This window comes from Cetorhinus maximus, chromosome 30, assembly GCF_964194155.1.
Source record: "Cetorhinus maximus chromosome 30, sCetMax3.hap1.1, whole genome shotgun sequence".
Classification (NCBI taxonomy): Eukaryota; Metazoa; Chordata; class Chondrichthyes; order Lamniformes; family Cetorhinidae; genus Cetorhinus; species Cetorhinus maximus.
This window is the reverse complement of record NC_135908.1, coordinates 5,810,883-5,830,699: the sequence shown is the minus strand read 5'-3', so window position 1 is coordinate 5,830,699 and position 19,817 is coordinate 5,810,883. Positions and strand designations below refer to the sequence as shown.

At 39.2% G+C, this 19,817-nt stretch overlaps 1 protein-coding gene across 3 annotated transcripts in view; it reads right to left on the bottom strand.

The window, feature by feature from the left end:
• Window positions 1-19,817, bottom strand: part of peak1 (pseudopodium-enriched atypical kinase 1) — a 186,947-nt gene that overhangs the window by 80,007 nt on the left and 87,123 nt on the right. For all 3 annotated transcript variants that reach the window (XM_078532353.1, XM_078532354.1, XM_078532355.1), the window contains exon 3: window positions 4,288-4,412. The gene's annotated coding sequence lies outside the window, so the exon portion shown is untranslated. The remainder of the gene's footprint in view (window positions 1-4,287; window positions 4,413-19,817) is intronic.

Genomic DNA, 19,817 nt, shown 5'->3' with positions numbered 1-19,817 from the left:
GAAATAGTTCTTCCCTACGAACATCTTACACCTTATATTTTGACGCCATCTTTTGGTCTACCTCAACTTCTCAGTTCTTCTAAAGTTTGAGTTTAATCAGCGCTAAACCCTCTCAGCGCTAGAACCCTCTCCAAAGCTTCATTTAAGTCAACTTATTCTCCTTAGTGGCCTTGTAGAGTAGGACAGCATAAAGGGGCAGTATACTCTCAGTGTAGCTCAACCAGTAATGTGTTGGTTTCACATTATTTCTTTGCCTTTGTGCTTTTAATCTCCTAATTATAAAACCTAGGATTGTATTTTTTTTCAAAAACTGATTTTCAACATGTTTCAACTTATTTTTAAAACAACAATGCCAGACTGTTTTGATTGAACCTGTGTTGACTGTTCCCCTTAAAAATTGGGGATAAAATGATAGTTATAGTATGAAAATATCTACAGTGTGAAATAAATCCGCTTGCTGCAACTAAAACCTATCCAGCCTTTTGTTATTCTGCAGCAGTAAAACAATGAAGGTCACATTCCAAGCTTGGGTTATTTAAATGTCAGATACATCAGTGTTTGTACAGACCAAGACATTTCTTGAGCTTTAATTCAAACCAGGTTGAAGAACTGCACTTTTCATGACAATTAAAATAATTTGCCAAGCACAAACATACTGACATAGAGAGCATATTATTAGTGCTGCCAAAGAGACCATCACAATCTTTAATTTGTAAAATCCAATTATTCATGCAAGAACTTGTGAAATTTTCACACATTATATGAGTGAAAGTACTGATTTTTAAATGCAAGCGATACGAGAGTATAATACACTGTGCCTAGACACATTAGCTGTGCAGTTTGATATGTCACATGGCAATATTATGCCATGCACAGCACAATGCAAATCAACAAACTTCTTAACCTTTTCATGAATATACAGTTTTACATGTTTTAAAAGGAAAACATTTTCAGTCAACAGATATCTCAAGAAGGATTTCAAACTATGTGTCTCCCCATTTTCCATCATCTATGGATTGTGGGACAGGAGAGGGGTAGAGTGGGTGCACAGCAGTGCAGAGTGCTTATAAGAATTACAGCTCCGCGTTCAAATCCTATTCTTAATCACTTTTCCTCTCAAACATCTTCCCACACCTTCTAAAGCCTCACTAAAATCTGCTTACTTTGATCATGCCTCGATTCACCTCCTCTGACTTCCCAGTTTCTGCTAAATATATTACTTAAGCTATTTTAACTGGCACTCTAATCAATTACTGTACTCAATACTTGTATATTACACAGTGAAATTTCAGAGAAGTAAAATGCTAAGCAATAAGGGGTGGATATGTTATGTCTGTCATTAGTTAGGCAAAAGTCTAATAATTATTCATATCTAGCCAATGAAGACATCCAAATAAAGTCATAAGCAGAATTTTATCAAATTCTTCCAGTTTTTTTTAAACCAGTTTCAGGTCCACCAAATTTTTCGAATTCCAGCCTTTCAGAATCCCTTACACAGATTATTGAGGGCACTAACTACCAAACATTTGTGCTTCAGCTATGGTGGTCTTTCTCATTCTGCCACCTGCAGTGAAAGTATGCAGTCTTCAGACATCTCTGCTTCCCAATACATTTTGACAGCAACAATGAATGTCTTGTTAACCGGTATATCTAGCAGCTGAAAATTGCTCAACTGAAGCCTCCAAGCACCACAGCTGGTGCCCTGTTTGTTCACCATGGGGCACTTAATGTCCATTCTGCAGGTTTGCATAGGCTTTCGTGCCAAGCACAGACTGGGCCAAAAACAGTTCTTTCTTTTTACTGACACCAAGCCTCCTTAACCCATCCCAAAATCAGCTCTCCAAATAAGTGGTCTTTAAGTGTGACAATGATGCTGAAACACATTTTTCACATGCTGGAACTTTAAGTCCAGAGTAAACGTAGACTTCAACTTGTCATTGACAAGTTATGCCAATCCTAGCCAGTTGTTGCCAGCACAGACTGCTCACTTAATTCACAGCGCTGTTTTCTATTTTAATTTGGCAACAGGCCTAATTGTTTCAAAGTGAATTTAGTTTTTGTAAAAACTGTCCTGCAATATAAACGGTGTAGTTTTCACAACAGGGCAGGATTAACAAGAAGGGTTGCAAGAACAGCTTCAGGATGCTTTGTTGTAGATGCAGGTTGTTGTGCAGCAAACCATAAGAAACAGGAGCAAGAACAGGCCACAGACCCTTTCAGGGCTGCTCCACCACTCAATAAGATCATGGCTGATCTTCTACGTCAATTTTTTTCCTGCTCTATTGCCTTCAATTTCTTCTGTTGTTTCATGCTCTTTCTTCATACTTGTGAGTTGCATTCCACTTCTTTTCCCTCCGAGTCTGCTTCTTTATTGAATACACTAAGTAACCTATTAACAAGCAGTTGTGTTGAGTCTAATGTGCAATTCAAAAAAGTCAGATATATTGTGAGTTCTGTGGATGCTATTTTGTACCCAAATGATAGTAAAATATTTAAATCTGTCAGAAATCTATTCATCTGAGAGGGATGAGAGATTTTTAGCCTTAGTAAAATGTGATTTTTATCATTGAAGCATTTAGCCCAGTAGTTTAATTGTTCAAGTGTATGTGCGGAGTAGACTCATTTGGGATGCTCACAGTAAACAAAGCGATGGCAATATATTCTGAAGTCACTTGACATTGACGCATCATGAAAATATCCTGTAAATCACTGGTAACATACATGTCAGTGTCTGTATATGTATAAATAATTCAAACAATAACCTTCCAGTGCTTCAATATCAAAGCAGCAGTCACTAAGTCCACAACATCCCCAGTCCATAAGTAGCTTTATTCAAAAACACTTTAGTTAATCACAAGTGAGAACCAAAACTATGACCAATTCAAGGAACGCTGTGCAATGTAAATAAATCATGTGGAGGAGAGGGGTGATCACAATTTTGTTTACAGAAATTAAAACAGCTACTTGTTAACATGCCGGTGCTGTACTGTGTGTAGCAATACACTTTTGTCTGGTTAAAAGCTGACCCTGTCAGTGTCACTGTATTCAGTGGGTAATTTAAAAATTCTAACTCTTAATAATAGTATTTGATTAACTCAAACACAGAATTAACTTTAAATGAAAAAAATTTCAATAAATTTGTTGGAATTGTGTACCAATTATTTCATCTGTAAAGGCCAACATACGCCAAGAACACAAAGCACAGTATCTGTCACTGCACAAATATACATAGGAATCATCTATAATCAATAAAAGACATCAGGGAGGGCTCACAAAGCCTATGATATAACTCAGGGCTTTTTGGTAGATAAAAATTGCCCCAATACTTTATGGCACTGAACATTAATCCTTAGATTACAACCTCATTAGCCTCATGTCCATTTTTCTCTGTATGTGGATATATTCCAATATGTAAAATTATGATTAGGCACACCCTTGGTGCACTCTTTCCCTATTGTAATAATCTATAATTGCATTACTCACATATTAAAGCCATAATGAGGCCTTATATTAGAAATAACTGGATTGGTGGTACCCAACAAAACCATCTTTGTCATCATTCAAGCACTGCAGAATAAAGACTATTATTTTTTTTCCAGAGGACACAAAATTAATTTCATAAATGTTAATTTTAAAGAATATTTAGCCCATTTTAATTCCCCTGCACAATCTGATCCTCTGAACCCCAGCATTATTCCAATTAAATAGGTCTGCATAGTCTGACCTGTCCCAGACCCTCCACTAATCAATGCCCCTCAGTTTGGTCATTAGGAGGTGCTATATCAGTGCATATATTTTGCTTTCTCCATCCTTTTGATGCAGAATCATAATTCTCTCTGCTAAGATCAGTTAAAGTTTTCATGGTACAATGTACTGGTACAGCACATTTTGATATATTTAACATATTTAATGTGTTTTTCAGTACTGAAGGAGAGAGTGTACTCAGGATGCTGACAGGTTTGCTATGCATTTTCTGCATTTTCTATTACTGCAGTGTTCCTTTAAAGTTTGTAGTCTCAACTTGGCTCATCAGTTATTACCAGGGAAATTCTCTTGCATTTCTACAGTATTTATAATTAAACTGCCTTGCTCTATTCTCTTCCAGCTGTGATTCAGTGTTAAAACAATAACTCCAGGTTTTAAACAGTTAAATCTCAAAAATTAAAAATAAATTTCTATGCCTGGTATTCATTCCTAAGCATTTTTGAATCATACAATTTGTTTTTAATACCTCTTATGCTACTGGCTGTGAAAATCTCGGTACAATGAAATGAAGGTTCCACTTACAAGTCTGTTCAGATTTCATCCATTACAATTTCCAAAAGGATTCAAGGAAGGCTTCTCTCTGCTTCACAAAACGCTGTTCCTCCCCAGAGGATCCTTCTTTCTTTTCAATGCCCTCTTTTCTGGTGCTAGGAAACAAGAGTGATTGTTACTAACTTGAGATGCCAATAGTCAAGTCATCTTTTCCTAAACGCAGAATGCCGATGTTAAAATCTCCAACTGCGCAGGAAGATTTCTAACACAACACTCACTGCAAATTAGCTGGAACAAGTTCCTTGCAGCCCTGTGTGTGGCCTCTTGTTTGCTAAAGAATAATCTGCCTGAATCACTTTCCTCTCATTTCTGATTGCAAAACTTGTCTTGTTGCTTTATAATGCAGGCCGACAGGTATTTAAATTCTGCAATTGCACCACACGTAAAAAAAGTGAAGACAAAATCCGATCTCATCACTTCAAGTTATGGGGCAATATCAAATTGAAGGTACACTAGCATGGATCATTACTTCTCAATAAAACCAACTGTTTAACACTGCCACAAAGAGGGGGAAAAGCATTTTCAGCTCAGTTAAACTGACAACACAGTTCCTGATGAACAATGATGTAGTTAGACTAGACTTTCCAGCGTACACTGCCTGTTGACACCATATGGTGCAATCACTGCAATTACTTCAAGTAATGATCCTGAAAACAGCTAGGTTTCCATGCAAGAAAACCCTCCAAAAAACATGTTACTTAATCAGATTTTAAGATGTTCCATTTCCAAATACATTTCCATAACCTGGAGTTTAATTACTGACCATTAGCTTAACTAACTGGGTCACATTTGTCAATTTCCCCGCATTAACCAATCATGCCTTCACAGAAAATTAAGGTTCTATTGAAGGATTTTTATTTCCTTAACTTAATTATATAAGGAACTGTAGAGCTGAAACCAGAACCATGTAAAATTTCAGTTGTCTATAGCCATAATAAATAATTTTGTGAAAAGTATTAAAAGGGAAGTATTCTTAATTTTCCAACTATCACAGTCAAACTCCCATTTGTGCAAAAGAATAGTATCTTACACTAGAGCAAGCTTTACAGACGTGGCTTCTCAATTTAAAAAGGTGTCATATATATAGCTAATAACTCTTCTTGCTTAAAGTATTGGCCTGCATGAAATTTTGATATTAGGCTGCTATAAGCATTGTGACCTAACAGATTAATAAATTCAGTTATTGACTCATTATATAACAGTGTTGTAACACATCAACTAGAAGGGTAACCTATTTAAGTAAATTTGACAAATTAGAAGGAATGAGCTCATTGGTTTTTGTGGTTACTTAGATTCTTACAGATAATTTAGCTTTTTTTATTGTAATTGATAGCACCATCTATCATCTAGTGCTGCTTGTGTTAAAGCATAAGATATGCCATTTGAAGTGTTAAACAGCGTCCCTTTAAAATCACGAAGTCTAAATACTTAGGGTCCCGGTCAGAAATATCAAGAATCGAATGATTCATTTTCTACATCTTATATACAAACATGCGAACATATATCTTGTTTAAAAAGGTCTGTTTTGAATTATGATAAAAGATACACACACACGCATGCACGCCATAATTTACCCCATGACTTGGTGGATAGAACAACTGGGATGTTGTGTCATGGGATAAACAATGCAACATCTGCATCATCTGACTTGTGCTGACTGAGCAAGTCAAATTGCATTTTTATTATATGTCTTCGAGATTTTAAATGTGTATTCTAGGAATTGAATTGTCATTTTTTCTGTAAAAATAGTGAATCAGCAGCCTTAATTATTATATAAGGTCTTGTTGTATAAGGTCCAGTGGGTATTGTCCCTGCCTCTGAACCAGAAGTTCCAGGTTATAAGTCCCACTCCAGGACTTGATGGTCAAGGAAGGTGAATACATAATACGGCCAAACAGGTTGAGGATCAACCTGTAAATCCTTCCAACACACACACCCCAATGGCAGACAGTAAGAGCGGAGAGATTCCTGGTCAGCCATGTGATGGAAGGAAATTGGAGCCTCCAACATCACTATCTACAGCTCCAGACTACAACATGCATGGAAAAATGTATGTTGCCACAGCAACTCAGAGTCCTTGGGTGCCAGTTGGCTGGACAGCTGGTGTGGGTCAGGTTGATGTCAACAGCATGGGGTTTGATCCATGTTCTGGCAGGGATGGATTCGGGACCTGCCCCCTGCCATGGTGGAGGTCATGTCGCTGCAGGTTGGACCTGCCTTCAGGCAGAAACTGAAGAAAAATAAGCTCCTTAGTAGGAGGCTGGAAAGTCATGTGAAGGCAGGGAGGAAACAGGATGTGCTTGAAACAATGCTTCAAGCTAAATAGGTATTGGATATAGATCTAGGTAGGGGCATGAAGGTACACAGCAAATTAGAGTTTGAAAAGATGGTCCTTAATAGTTTGCATTAATGCAAATTATTTGACCATGCAAATGGAAATTCAAAGTAATACTTGAATAGAGAGTCGAGTTAGCTGACCTAAACCAAATTTACAGCTGGAATATACTAAGTCACCAGTGCAAGACATACCAACTGCAGACAGTGAAGTAACTTATCCAAATTTCCATAATCTTTTCATGGATGTGGGTATCACTGGCTAGGCCAGCATTTGTTGCTCATCCCTAATTGACCTCGAAACGGTGGTGGTGAGCTGCTTTCTTGAACCGCTGCAGTCCACGTGGTTTAGGTACACCCACAGTGTTGTTAGGGAGGGAGTTCCAGGATTTTGACAGTGAAGGAATAGCAATATATTTCCAGGTCAGGATGATGAGTGGCTTGGAGAGGAACTTGCAGGTGGCGGTGTTCCCATGTGCCTGCTGCCCTTTTCCTTCTAGACGTTAGCAGTCGTGGGTTTAGAGGTGCTGTCTAAGGAGGCTTGGTGAGTGCATCTTGTAAATGGTACACATTGCTGCCATTGGGCGCCAGTGGTGGAGGGAGAAAAGGTTTGTGAATGGGGTGCCAATTAAGTGGGCTGCTGTGTCTTGGATGGTGTTCAGCTTCTGGAGTGTTGTTGGAACTGCCCTCATCCAGGCAAGTAGAGAGTGCTCCTGACTTGAGCCTTGTAGCTGGTGGACAGGCTTTGGGAGTCAGGTGGCAAGTTACTTGCCGGAGGATTCTGAGCCTCTGACCTACTTTTGTAGCCACATTATTTATATGGCTAGTCCAGTTCAGTTTCTGGTCAATGGTAACCCCAGGATGTTGATAGTGGGGTATTCAGCAATGGTAATGTCATTGAATGTCATGGGGCAATGGTTAGATTCTCTCGCTTGTTGGAGATGTTCATCGCCTGGCACTTATGTGGCACGAATGTTACATGCTCCTTGTCAGATCAAGCCCAGATATTGTCCAGGTTTTGCTGCATTGGACATGGGCTGCTTCAGTATCTGAGTCATTGCGAATGGTGCCGCACATTGTGCAATCATCAGCGAACATCCCCACTTCTGACCTTACAATGGAAGGAAGGTTATTGATGAAGTAGCTGATGATGATTTGGCCTAGAACACTATCCTAAGGAACTCCTACAGTGATGTTCTGGAACTGAGATGATTGACCTCCAACAACTACAACCATCTTTCCTTTGTGCTAGGTATGACTCCAGCCAGCGGAGAGTTTTCCCCCCTCCCGATTCCCATTGACTCCAGTTTGGCTTGATGCCACACTCTGTCAAATGCTGTCTTGATATCAAGGGCAATCACTCTCACCTCACCTAAGGGAATTCCTGAGGTAAAGGAGACCTTCTGAAATCTAAGTGGAGAATTGGCACATTCTGAGAAGGATGTGGAAAATATGAAGTAACAGTTATTCCACCTCCCTCATTCACCATCCAATACAGTTACCAGCACCAGTGGAGCCCTTGGAACTGGTCAGAATGGTAAGAGATATCTGAAAGTCAAGAAATAGTTTTTAAAAAAAGAGGAAATGGAGATGGAGAATCTAATAACTCCAACTGGTCAAATATATATTCAGCAGAGATTGCACTAATGATGTAGGGGTCAGTACTGTGCTCGAAGGCTGATTGTGAATGGGTATGCTACAGTGCTGGCACTACTTTATCCTGTAAGTAGGACTTATTTTTCAAAATGAGAATTAATTTTCTTTCCTATAATATTTATATGGGTGATTTTCTATATGTGTGTAATTATGAATTTTGTATACCATATTAAAGGTAAATATACAAACCAAAGAATATTTCATTATAAAGCTGTATCGGGAAAGGTGGCATTTATACAGTCTAATTTCCTCAAGCAGCTCAAAGCTTACCCTCTTGGGTACTAGGTAAATTTGCAAGGTAAAAAGCATAGCTTTTCTGCTGTGCAAACCTCTTTGCAATTCACTGCACATGTCTTTGCTTTAGGACGTCATTTACACTGCTGCTTCAATACAAAGTGATTCCCCGGGTACGCATCATTAAAGAAATGGTGGTACAACTCTGGATTGCGAGTCCACTTCAAAGAGTTGTTTCACACTGGGTTCAGCTCCCGAAGAGTAGTTTACTAACCCCAATTTGTATTTTGCATTGGGGCATCTCAGATTGGAACATGCTACATGGAGACAAGTTGAATTTTATTGCACTTCTTTTAATATTCAATTTGAAATGTTTTGCAATGTACTTTTACAGATTTTATGAACTAAATGAATTTTTTTGGGGGGGAAAAAGGGTTCTCCCAGGATGATATCAACTGCCGCTGGAATACCAACTCAGTGAAAGACGTTCCTTGATCTGCCCAAAAGTTGCTGGTCTTCCAGTGCAAAAAGCTGTCGACAACTGATGAATGCAGAGCATCACGTTCGGCATCGACCAGGTTGCAGGAGTTGTCAGAGAAGATTATAGGGTTAGCATCAGTCAACTTTGGGCTCCACTGCAGATTTTCTGTCAAGGTTTACTCCCTTAGCCTTCATCTCTCCCAAGGTATCCACAAGGCAGTGAGGTTATTTGCCCATAGCTGGGAGTTTGGTTCTTGAGCATCAAGGTGTGTGCATACGACAGTGGGCCTGCACGCTGCATGTCTGGGGACCAAACCTCAGAATTCCTCTGAAACTTTAGCCTGGGGTGGCAAGAAACCCAGTTTCTGTGCATCACCAAGAGGATGCATAGCACAGGACTTGCCTAAAGAGAGGCTGTGTACTAACAGCGTGAGACTTAGATATTTGGCTCTCTTTTTCATATTGCTGCTAGCTTGCCATGTAGGCTGAATGCAAGAAGCGCACTAGCACACAAAAAGCAAGAAGCATGCTAACTTTGGCATTGCACTTTGTGTAATGTCAAATTTGAACTACACATTTTTGGGGAAATCCAGTTTTAAATTGAAACAACGGGCCTTGTATATAGTGTACAAGACAGTAATTCAATGTCCTTTATTTTCTTTTAAAGAGTTCTATTTCTCATTCTGAAATATTACTGTGAGCCTCACAATTAAATAATATCGCAACTAAATTTACAATTAATCAGCTTTGATGTTGTTTTGTAACTACTGACTACCTTAGCCCAGGGCTCCCAAAGCCAGTGGCTGAAAAACAATATTAAACAAAGAAGGTAAAGGTAAAACTGATGAAATTTGTTAGACTGTGCACCTAAGGGAACTCATTTTTTCCAAGGACTTCATACCTGTTGCTGGTCTGATGGTGCTTAGTAAAAACAGTGCAGTAATTTGATAATGGTGCAATTTAGGCATACCTGTTTTATATTATTATACAATAAAAAATAAAATATATATTCATATTCCCCCATCCCCTTTATTTGGCCCATCATGACATAACTTGTTGGTGACATCTTATGCAATTACAACATGCATATGTAGCGGATAATTTGTCATGACCAGTCGACACAAGTATCACTTAGTTGTTGCTAACACAATTTAAAAGCAACTTTAGAAGAGTGGTGTTCTAAGCATAACAATAAAAGCCCTTAAAACATAAACCAAAGGGTCCCTGTGCACTACAGCACTTAAATATGTGATGATAGAGCTTTCAGGCTCATTAAGCACATCTGGGCTGACAAGCTAAGGTTACTACCACAAATAGCCCAATATACTGTCATTGACAGAATTCTTCTGCAATAAGTGCTATCAAAAAAGAATTAGATATATACTAATGGAGACAATGCTGCCCAATAAGAGGGAAATTTAGAATCAGTTTTGGATTGGTTATAGGTTCAAATCCCACTTCAAAATGCAAACACAATCTAGGATAAAGGAGTGCTGCATTGTTAAGGGTCATGTCCTGAGGATAATTAAACTGAGGCTTCTTCTCTGTTCTGAAAGAAAATAAAAGTACTGGAAAAGTTCAGCTGGTCTGGCAGCTGAGTTTCTCCAGCACTTAGTTTTTATTTCAGATCTCCAGCATCTGCAGTATTTTGCTTTTATCTTCTCTGTTCTGTTGGTTCAGGTGGACATTAAAAATCCCATAGCAATATCTGCAGGGCAGGGAGCACTTCCAGTCCTCTTTTCAGCATTATTTCCCCCATCCAGCATCCAAAACAAAGCTTAAGCGAACATTCATGTAATTGTTTTTTGCCAAATGGTTATTGCCTTTAACTACATCAAAAGTATCCATTCTTAGATATATTGCTCCATAAATGCTAGCTATTTCTTTCTTTTTAATTGCTACAGGTAATGGAGAAATTTCATTCTTCCTCAGCAGTGTGTTACATGCTATTAGTTTGAAATGAGTTGTCATCCGCTAGGAGTAGGAGAGAGGCATGTAGGGGAAACAAAGCAATATTGGAAAAGAGAAAAGCAAATGAAGTATGAAAATAAAAGGAACTTAGCCAGGGAGGAAAGTGGAAACTAAGCAAGTGCTTCATAGTCCATGTAGCAATGCAAGCCCTTTTATTTTACTGAAATCCTATGATAATCCTTGCTCCAGAAACAATCTCTGGGGGAAATCAATCATTCCAAGTTCCCAGCCCTCTTTTGACTCTGACGTTAATATGCCCAATAATTTCAAAGAAAGTTCCAATGTAAACAGAATTTTCAAGATAGTGTTTAAAGCTTCACAAATTAACAGCAGAAATTAATTACCTAGATACGCCTGATTTCTTCAACATTCATGAATCAGAATTCCTCCTAACCTAAATAGTTCTTTTTAAGCTTTGCATCTTAATCAATTCTGTGCAGAACAATGGCTGAAGATTGATGTGAAGATTGAATGTCATATTGAAACAGATGTGATATGAAGACTCAGGCACCAATAAAATGAACACTGCAAATCGTATAAGAAATGCTGAAATAAAAACGGAAATTGCTACACAAAGATTCAGCCCAGTGAGATAGCACCTGTGAAGAATAAAAACAGAATTAACCTTTCAGGTCAATGACCTTTTATTAGAATTGAAAGATGTTAAAGAGATCAGCTTCTAGCCATGTGCAGAGCTATGGGGTTGGGCAGAGGATGGGCTCATCAGGAAAATAATTAATTTGACAAGGTGCAGGGCAGGAGTGATTAAATAACAAAAAAAAACAGTTGCAAGGTAAAATGAGGTGATAGTGAGAGTATAGAGACAAAAGACAGGTCCACAAGAAATATAAATGGTTAATAAAATACAGCAAAATAAGAAAGTTTGGGAAGGCATGGTAAGTTTAAGGCTCCCATAGCTCAGGAATGCAGCTATTAATACCTCACCAAGATCAGTCAGCTGGAGGCACATTTCGTGCAAGAAATTGGCCAGAGTAATTTTTCCTCTGATGACCTGCGAATCTGCATCATCTTACTGCCTGAGCTAATATTGGCCCCTGATGGGAATTTGATTTTACAGGCATAGTACCAGTACTGTGATCAGATCATTATTCACACTATAAATATGACAATTCAATCAAAGAATACACTTAGTGGAGTGACTACAGCCATCACAACAAACATGTAATAGATGTATTGGTCAGAAATACACTTCACTCTCTCCTTTGTCGTATATCCAGTCTGGAATTAAAAAAAGATCCTGACATCCATCACAAATGGACACTAGGAGGGAGAGATTAGTCAAAACAATTGCGTTTTCGGAGGAAGAAGTGGATGGGTAAAGAGATCTAGGGAGTAAGTTTCAGAGCATGGGGCCAAAGCAGCTGACAATGTTTCTACCTATGCCGAGCTGAAGGGAGATGGGAGACATAAAAGCCAATAAGACCAAAAGTTTCTGAGTTTGTGGGAGGGTCAGGGGTTTATAACTTCATTACTACTACCAATTCCCAATCCAGCATCACAAATTCGCATCTCCTAAGCCTCGTGCAGCTAGCTCCCACGTGATTGGGGGTGGCAATTCACTGACGGTTGTGACTTAAGATCCATTTTCTTTTAACCAGGTCCGACTGGTGGCACTGACCATACTGAATCCAGCAGGTCCATTTTTGGGATACTGCTGGCTACACAAGATCTATCATGGATACCACTGGTGCTAGCACAGGTCTCATAGTATCCATGCAGCTTGAGAACTAGTTGTACAAGCAAATTTCATGCAATCGATAAGGTGAATTTCACAAGTTGCTCCGAGTCTCCTGCAGGGTTTGCAACACAGATGTTGTCACCTCACAGCATGTTTCAAGGCTCATTAATGTGATTCTATTTAATCTTCTTATAGGCACAGGACTGCTACTATCCTAAATTTTAGTGCTAACAAAGTAACATGGTTGTAATACTTCACTCTTAAGAGTAGGGTCCCTTGGCTGTAAGCAATAAACTTAAGTACATTATCAAAAGTAAACAATTAAAGCAACTACCTCAAAGTATAACACATCATTAAGATTGCTGTTCAATATGAAAATAGTTTCCAGCTTGTTTGATGAGCAAGCCATCCAAGTGAAACCAAAGCAATTATATTCCCAAAATTATACAATATACAAATGGTACAATATAAAAACATTTTCACAGAAACCATTACAATGAAACAACATTGCATAGTTGAAATTTTATCAACCCAAAAGATAAAAGGTGCACCAATTTCTGCAAAGAATGTGGCCCCAGGGGCTGAGTCCAAATCAAAGTACAGGCTCATTTAGATCTATTAGCACACAGTCTAGGATAGTACAAGTTCACAAGCTGGTTGGAGGTGTCAGCTGTGGCTCAGTCCATAGCACCCTCACCTTTGAATCAGAAGGTTGTGGGTTCATTTCCCACTCCTGGAAACCAAGAACTGTGATTGTACTCAAAAGAGTTGCAATCTGTGACTGTTGATAACTCGAAAGAATTTTGAGGTGTCAGCTGTGGCTCAGTTCATCGCACCCTCGCCTTTGAATCAGAGGGTTGTGGGTTCATGTCCCACTCCTGGAAAACCAAGAACTGTGATTGTACTCAAAAGAGTTGCAATCTGTGACTGTTGATAACTCGAAAGAGTTTCACAAGCTGGTTCAGCTGTGGCTCAGTTCATAGCACCCTCGCCTTTGAATCAGAGGGTTGTGGGTTCATGTCCCACTCCCGGAAACCAAGAACTGTGATTGTACTCAAAAAGAGTTGCAATCTGTGACTGTTGATAACTCGAAAGTGTTTCACAAGCTGGTGGGGAGGAGGAAGAAATTGGAAATAGGTTTCACTACTGGCCATTATTAGCTACTCCTTATATAGCTATCAAACACAAAAAATTATTCTGCTCCCTTACCTGAGATTTGACTTATTTGACAAAAGCATAAGGAAGTCAGGTTACTCATGAATATTTAGAAAAGAAAGAAATACAGTAGCATGTGGCTCCCATCCCCATTCCAGGCACCAGCAATTTTTGTTGGTGCAGGATAAGGGTGTCAGGTAGTAATCTTACACTCTTTACAAAACAAAAACAGAAATACCTGGAAAAACTCAGCAGGTCTGGCAGCATTGGCGGAGAAGAGCACAGTTGACGTTTCGATCGGACTCAAAACGTCAACTTTGCTCTTCTCCGCCGATGCTGCCAGGCCTGCTGAGTTTTTCCAGGTATTTCTGTTTTTGTTTTGGATTTCCAGCATCTGCAGTTTTTTTGTTTTTACACTCTTTACTCCTGACCTGGCTGGCTCCGTTATGGAGGTAGGCATCTCAGAGCAGCCCCCACCCCTCGCCCCCAATCTTGGAGGAGTCAGAACAGCTTCTGGATGACTTGTGGTTCATGGCCCAGAGGAATTGTGAATCATAGTCTGGATTCAGGGACCTTTTGAAAGGCAAGTTTAAAAGGTCTAACTCATGCCTCTTTCATCCCCCTCCATACCATCTCCATGTTCCTTCCATGCCATCTCCATATCTATTCACCCAGTTTATGCACTATGTACAGAACCAATGAGCCATATAATGAAAATGGCAAGTGTTGAAATACTGAGGGAAGAAAATGCCCTTTCAGAAATCTGTTTTGATAAAAACTATTCCTACAATCCTATAATACTGTGAATCAGGCCAGGCAACTACAGTATCAGGAGCTTTACCCACTTCACACCTCTTAACCTTGTCCAAATAAACATACAGACAGTGACAAAAGAGAACAAAAAAAAGACAAACTTATTATAACGTTAAAGATGTTAATCAAAGTAAACACTGTACTTCAGTTTGTCCAAACAGAGCCCTGCTGAGCTAATGCATTTGAGAGTCTTGGGCATGGAGGTGGCATGGGGATGAGTGTGTGAAGGCTGAGGACGAGAGATCCTAATGCTTTTATCGCACTGGGATGTTAGCCTCCTAACCAGCCTACCTCAGGACTCGCTCCCCCCAAACCACATGATCGCCCACGATCTGTTTTCGGGGCTGATGGGCCGAACTTGCTCCCGCCTCCACCCCTCGAGTGAAATTTCCTGACTTGAGCTACCTGTTCCCGACTGATGTTAAGTACTTCTTGTAAAGAAATTGTAAAGCCATTATAAAGAAACTTTCACTATAGTGAAGCTTCCTTTCCTCCAAGAAGGTGTTATGAAAACAAACTTACTGGCTTGGCGAGAGCAGAGGTCAGGAACTCTGAGCTACCCACATCGGTGGCAAAAATGCAACCCTTATTGTCTATACCAGTTAAACAGCCTCGCTCCAGAACAAAATTAACCGAGAATCATAAAATGTGGTTAAACAATTGTTGTATGGCAATCTAGCTGATGTTTGACATCTTATTTTTTAAGATCAGCAGCAGATGAACATATAGGTGCAGTTGACTAATGTACTCATCATATTATGAATGGCACCTTGTTTTCATAACAAAATGGTTCATGGGTGAAGTGAAATACATCCAACTTCATTGCATCTGAACATTGGCAAGAAACTATTTACATTGTGTAATAGGATTGTATACATGAAATGAATAACAGATATATGGGATCAAAACTCTGGCTTGCCCAATCACAGCTCCATTAAATTATTTTAACTTTTTGCAGCATCAATATAAAGTTTCACAATCTGGGCTGCAGTTGTAGCAATACTATATTAGACATAGAATAAAAATTACATTATTCTTGGAATTTTATTCGCTGCCCAATTTTTACTAGTAAAATTGGTTAGCCACATACTTCAGCGACAAACCAGTTGGAATCAGTTTTGACAGTTATCATGTCTAGGTGAGTAATCACAAGGGAATTGAAGGAATAAAGATACTAAATAATAAGGAAGTTACTGAATAAATTGTGAAGAAGGATGACATTGCTCGAGCTGAGAATGTTTTTCAAATGATATACTACATAACCGTACAAATAAAAAACCTTATATATTCCATAAAAAGTCAAAATTCCTTTTTAGCGATTCAGGAAAATGAATTTTCCTTCCAACACTTTCACAAACTGCAATATCCACTTACTGTTCCTTCTCTGCTCCAATGTAAAACCAAGTTTAATATTTCATCCTTCTATATTCATCAGCTTACATTAAAAACATCTGCCTTCATACCTTAAACCCTGGAATTGGGGGACAGTCAGTAGAAAAGGAGAACTGTACAACCAAAATTAACACAGTCATTTGCTAAAGTAAAAATAAGTCTACTATAATCAAGTTTTAAATTCACTTTCACATTTCAGTAGGTTTAGATAATCTTATTTTTTATTATTCGTGTGGATGGGATGTGGGTGTCGCTGGCCAAGCCAGCATTCATTACCCATCCCTAGTTGCCCTAGTTCAGAGGGCATTTAAGAGTCAACCGCATTGTGGGTCTGGAGTCACATGTAGGCCAGGCCAGGTAAGGACAGCAGACTTCCCTAAAGGACATTAGTGACAATCGACAATTGGACAATAGACTTTAGTCATTAGACTTTTAATTCCAGATTTTTATTTAATTCAAATTCCACCATCTGCCGTGGTCCCCAGAGCATTACCCTGGGTCTCTGGATTACTCGTCCAGCGACAATACACTACACCATCACCTCCCCATTGTGGTTTTGTTTTGCAAATAACCATCAGTAATAAATAATTCAGGATTTCAGCATCACAGGTTCGAACCATCTTCAACAAGAACGTATACAAAAAAGGCACAAATGCTTGACATTTTCAAAGGCGATTACTTCCATCTGACAGCCTGAAGCTCACTGAAATGTCCATGATTTCTAAAATCGTTCTCTCTTTCCAATGGCCACACCTGCGATAATGAAACTATCTAAACCTTTACTCTGATAATGACTACTGATACTGTAGCTGCAACCACTTGGTATGGTATGTAGAAGGAAAATAAAGTCAAATTCAAACAAGCTTGGATTTATCAAGTTTTGAAGAAAGTTAAAGGGTATTTTCACAATCTTAGCTAATATATTTATCATTTGCTTCCACCAGGAATTGTCTGCTTCTCAAAAGTACAAAATGCACATGTCAAGTTTGCAAGACTTCAGTATACTTAAAAATTAATAGAAATGTTAAAACTCATCAGCAAATGTGAAGTCATTCCATTTTCAGCTTTGCTGCATGTAAGGTTACTTGGACCTCTGGCTCGTTCATGCCTTGCCTGTTACAAAGTCAGTGCTCACATAACTCTCATACTATACACTGATAAAAGGAATATTTAAAAAGGAACTTACTTTTAGGGCAATCTGATCTGTAGATGGTATCTTAGCTTCCATTTTGAGGTTTTTCGCCTGAACACAGTAACGAGACTCAAAATTCATTGCATTCGTGCTGACTCAACCACTCATTGTACATCACTGTATTATGCCTCCTTTAAGCAGGTGGGTTATTTTGCAAACATTAATAATTTGCCATCCATTATTGTCACCCACCAGACTTGAGAAAAGCTCCTCTGCAAGTCCCATACCAAGATATCAACTTCCTAATGGAACAATAAGTGTCATTTTGCTGGGCTAATGTGTAGACTTTATTCGATTCAAAGGCTGTCCATCATGAACATCTCCATTAGAGATGGATTTGCTATGCTGGAAGTGTAATATTGACTAGTTTTAAATGCATCTAAATAACGGAAAAGCATTCTGGCATATAAATCCACCACGCCAGGTTTTACGGACAGATCAAAACAGTTAATCTGGGTTTTTTTTTCTTGGCATTTAACAGTCTAGGAGGTTGCTAAGGATACAATTGAGAGATTTACTGTTTTTAATGCTATATTAAAATAGCTAGTTCTTGCCTCCACAGCAGCAAATTAGTCGGGCAAATGTGGTCCCTTTAAGGGGGAAGGAAAATCTTCAGAAAGCTCGACTAGCAGGTTGTTTTTCAGGAGATAAGAGCCCCAACACACCACAAATGAATGAAGCAAATCCAGGAAACAAATGTCCTCTCCAGTCAGCAATGTTATGCAGCAGCTCTGGAGGGAAAGAAATCCAAAATGCTGGGCTAAAGGTTCAAATAATTTTTGATAAGTTAAATTTGACACTTATGATTGCGTAGGTTGAGACAGATATTGGCAAGTATTGTTACTTCCTTTTTATGTCATGATTTTCTTTTAAATCTAGACATACCCAACCTGCGATGCTTGAATAATAAATTCTGAATTCTGTAGCATTTGGCCATTTTGGTTTTGATCTGAGGTTTTTATGATGTTCAATAGAACTGTCCAATGAAAGAGCGCTAGAATTTACTACTAAACATTATAAAAACTGCATGCTTTTAAAGAAGACTCACCCATTGATCATTCATACATTTAATCATGTTTTACAAACACTAGGTAGTAAATACATTGCATTTATTTATCGTTGAGGGATATTCACTTGATAGATAGCAGATGAGCAGCAAGTGGTACAATTATGCTGTACAGCCAATGCCTTTAGCAACAGGCCTGAGCCTTTTGGGGGGCCATATCTTATTGCCACTTAACAGGCTAGGTGGGAACTTTGAATCAATGTTTAAAGGCAGCTTATCTATTAGACAGAGTGGGCAATAAATCCATGCAACTTTTCCATGGAAGTAGTGGCTCCTTTGGTGAGGAGGTGGCAAGCCCGTGAGAGAACTGGCGCTGGGTCACCAACTCTGGATTTTAAAAAAAGGGAACTTTGAGGCAGGGGATGCTGATGGGACTGAGAGAGTGTGTTGGGGGTTGGTGACAAGACCATGGGGGCGGAAGAACTCGGATCTGGACTCATGCATGAGTCTGCTGTCGCAGCTATAGGAACCGAATCCAATACTGCCCCCTTTGGCTGGCATCCCAGCCCCCAGACACCCTCTATACAGCCACAAACCCAAACCACCCACCTGCTGAGGCTAGCATACTACAGAGGACAATGCTGGCCAGTGCGTCCTCTGATCCTTCGTGGCTGTGTCGGCTAGGATCTGCATATGCACAGCAGCACAGTGCGCATGCGCAGACAGAGAAGATGCAGAGACAGAAAAAATCCAAGATAATACACATCCCACAAAGGCCTGACTTCGGTCGTGAGGCTGAAAGCTAAATGGCAGGGCAGTCCCAGAAAATCACGGATGGTTGGTCATCCTGAACGGATGGACCAACAACAGTTGGCAAGCCTCAAAGAAATCAATGCCACAACATTGTGGATGTTCAACTTCTTACAGTTGGTGAAGGAGAAGACCAGAAGTCAATCTTTACTCAGTTTTAGATTTATTCACAAGGTAAGACATTACAAATGTATAGCTCCTAACTCTACAACCCACCACCAATGTCAATAAAGGTCACTATGTGCACATGTAATTCTCCAATGCACCCCACCTGTAGACACTTGACCTTAATTTATGCAATTAACACTGGTCTCATGCAAGTGGCCTGCAACTGTTTTAAGGATTCCAATTGGCCCTCTCATTGTCTAGTACCAATGGACAAAGCAAATACACTATTGCTCTGTTATTGATATCTGAAAATTGCGCCAGGATCCTGCAAACAACATAGAACCCCCAATTAGAGTATTAAGTGTGTCATGAAACAGCTGGACACTTTAGCCACCCATTTCCAGGATGAATCAAAAACAGAGAGATATCTAAAGCAGCATTGGAAATAAGGTGGTAAAATGCTACAGTGATTTTCGGAGCACTGCCGTCTCACTCCCAACAAACTGGCACCCTGAAAATTGATGTCAATGTTTTTATATTAAGTATTGTACAACCCCAACCATTTTTCCACATTATTCAAACAGAAATATAGATATTTGATATCCATAGTGAGAAGGGCAGAGCTTTGGAGCAGGCAATTTCTATTCTCT